Raw genomic sequence first — 3,329 nt, 5'->3', positions numbered from 1 at the left:
CCAAAGAATCATGAGACAGTTCACCATGCCCAAAGAATCATGAGACAGCTCACCATGCCCAAAGAATCATGAGACAGCTCACCACGCCGAAAGATTCGTGTGACAGCTCACCATGCCCAAAGAATCGTGAGACAGCTCACCATGCCCAAAGAATCGTGAGACAGTTCACCATGCCCAAAGAATCATGAGACAGCTCACCATGCCAAGAGAATCGTTAGACAGCTCATCATGCCCAAAGAATCGTGAGACAGTTCACCATGCCAAGAGAATCGTTAGACAGCTCATCATGCCCAAAGAATCGTGAGACAGTTCACCATGCCCAAAGAATCATGAGACAGCTCACCATGCCAAGAGAATCGTTAGACAGCTCATCATGCCCAAAGAATCATGAGACAGCTGTTTCTGTGTGTGTGTGTGTGTGTATTTCTCATCAACAAAACCAATGTGCTTCACAGGGAGGAGAGAAGGTGGTAATGCTGCGATGATGTCAGAGGAGAACTGACAATCGATAAGCATGTGTGGGGGGAGGTGGGGGAGGAGCGGGGGAGGAGGAGAGGAGAGGGGGTGTATCCCAGCAACAAGCCGACAAGCATGGACCCCTTCTCACCAACGTGTCCAATCAGAATGCCGCACGCTGTCTCCACCCACTGACTGCTGTCATCAACATCAGGACTGCTGCCTGGTGCGGACGTTAACAACTCGACTCATAACAGGCTGGTTGGTCCTTTACCTCAGACGTCAAAACATTACTTAACAACTGGGGATGAAACACATTTCTCTTCAGGAATTTACAGCAAGAAATAAAGAACTATATATAGACCTCCCTGATAGGAAACTGCTCTGAAATCCACTGCCTTAAACGCTAGGAGAGCAAGAGGTAAACATGAACTGGGAAAGAATTGCTGAGAAAAGTCTCCACAGCAGTGTAACTCAGCTGCTGGTCGTCCTTTCTATGGCTGGACAGCTGTCAGCCTGGAATGCCTTTCACCCCATCACAGAAAATGCCTTCACCCGTCTGCCCATGGACGGCGCCCTATTCACACAGCACGTGCTGCACGACGGACCAGCTAGGTCACAGATTGAGTGCAGCAAGACGTGTGTGGAGACACAGGGCTGTGTCATGAGCACGTTCTATCACAGCCCTCAGGGTCCTACAGCCAAGTGCCGACTCTTCAGCAAAGTGCACAACTGGACAGATGACTGGGTGAATGCACCAGGAGCTAAAAGTGTAGGTAAGTGCTCGACAGTTAAAATGGGAAAGTGAACTTGAACAGATGCACTGAGCTGTAACAGAATTAACAGGACACAGTTATAGTTGTCCGCAATTCATTGTGCTGTTAGGTAGCTAACGCTCAGACACACCCCTCTAACTGCTAGCTGATATCAGAGGTGTCCTTGTCTGCCTCAACTTCATATCTTCCCATTGCTGTTCACCCTCATTGATTAAACTTCTTTCACAGTAAGAGAGGACGTGTCAAAGAAGAAGAGGGAGGTGTTCAGTCATGAAGTAAGACACCCCGGGAAGAAGTCAACACTACCTTGAAGAGATGTTTTAATGTGTACAGCATTATGGTCCTGAGAGAATCTGAGCATACGTGATCGAAGCCCACACTCACCAGTATTTTTTCTCCCACCACTAGACCTTGAGTGGTGGTAGTCTGGACGCTAGTCATTCGGTTGACATGATAAATCAAGGTCCCGTGTGTAGCATGCATTTAGCGCTCGTTAAAGATTTCATGGCAACAAAAGGGTTGTCCTTGACAAAATTTCTATAGTAACATCTGCTTTGACAGGAGAACAAATTCACTTGCAGGCAGAAAAAGGAGAAAAAAAAGTGGGTGGCACTACTTGCTCTCCATGGGAAAAGCAGTTCGAATTTTACACAGAGAAATCTGTTGTAACAAAGAGTAATACAATACAAATACAATACCTATGCACAGAGAGAGAGAGAAACCCACATGTTTTTCTTTTACATAATACTTGATGTGTGCAGGGTGATCAGTGAAGGGTGTGTCATTTGTTGTTGTTGTTGTTGCTGTTGTTGTTTTTCTGTTGTTGTTGTTCTGTTGTTATTGTTTTATATTTGCTGACGGGTATTTTAAGTGAGCCGAAATAGAATTTTCTGTTTTGGTTGAAGCAGACAATAAATAATAATAATAATAATGGTACTTATATAGCGCTGAATCTTGTGCATAGACAAATCTAAGCGCTTTCGCACCAGTCATTCTCATGCACGCTTAACTCTAAAACTGGAGAAACTAAAGACAAGGAAGAGGCAGGGAAGGGAGGCTATTTTGGGAAGAGGTGGGTTTTAAGGCCAGACTTGAAAGAGCTGAGCGTGGAGACTTGAAGTGAAAGAGGAAGTTCATTCCAATTGCAAGGTCCAGAGACAGAGTGTCACAAACTCTCTTAATACAATAATAGTCTAGGGGTATTGGTTTATACAAAAGAGCTTATGCAAAATTGTCCTAACAATTTTAGGGGTGGTTTACCTAACCTGTATTAATTTTACTTATCCAGTACTAAATGGAAACGTGTAACAAGACAACATTCATACAAACACCTTTCAAAAAGGGTGACCACACCAAATTTTAATCTTTAGAACATTTATTAAATCATTTCTTTTCTTTTAACTCTCCCCTTTTCCCAACATTCATAAAACAAATAAAAGTCTAGCGACTCACGGCCGCACTCATCATTGCCGACTAGTTAATGTCCGGGGGGTAAAATCACAGGACTCATCTTCACGATGCGGCGCACGGTTGTCGAGGTGAAGTACACATGCAGGTCCCGTCCTCTCCAGTCAGCGAAACAGCCTCCCACGTCGTCCCTGGTTGTCCGTAAGTAGCGTTAACACAGTCCGCCCTCCGGCCACAGTCACACCAGGTCATCAGATCAGACCGCATCAGATCCACGGCCGAACAGTCACACAGATCTGCAACCACAGGTGCTTCCCCCATGTAGCCACCTATATTTTTAATTTACCCCCCCATATGGACTGAACCAACGTCGGCTCAGTCAACAAAAAGTGGGATATCAACAACCTACTAACAAAAATATTTCCAACATAATTCGTACTACCTGAACTCAAACCACGGTTAAACATGTTTTTCCCAGGCAGACAACTGGGCCACACTACACCCATTTATCATCATTTCTTTTACTGATATAACAAATATCTTTATTATAATGAACATACTATCAAATGTATTATCTCCATTACACCCCTAATCTCACCATTAATAATTACAACCCCATTATACCCAAGTCTTTCACATGCACCCACCATACATTCTCACAACAATAGAAATATCCTTACCAGGCTATCT

This window comes from Babylonia areolata, chromosome 14 (genome assembly GCF_041734735.1).
Source record: "Babylonia areolata isolate BAREFJ2019XMU chromosome 14, ASM4173473v1, whole genome shotgun sequence".
Classification (NCBI taxonomy): Eukaryota; Metazoa; Mollusca; class Gastropoda; order Neogastropoda; family Buccinidae; genus Babylonia; species Babylonia areolata.
The sequence above is the reverse complement of the archived record's forward strand: the minus strand, read 5'-3'. Positions refer to the sequence as shown.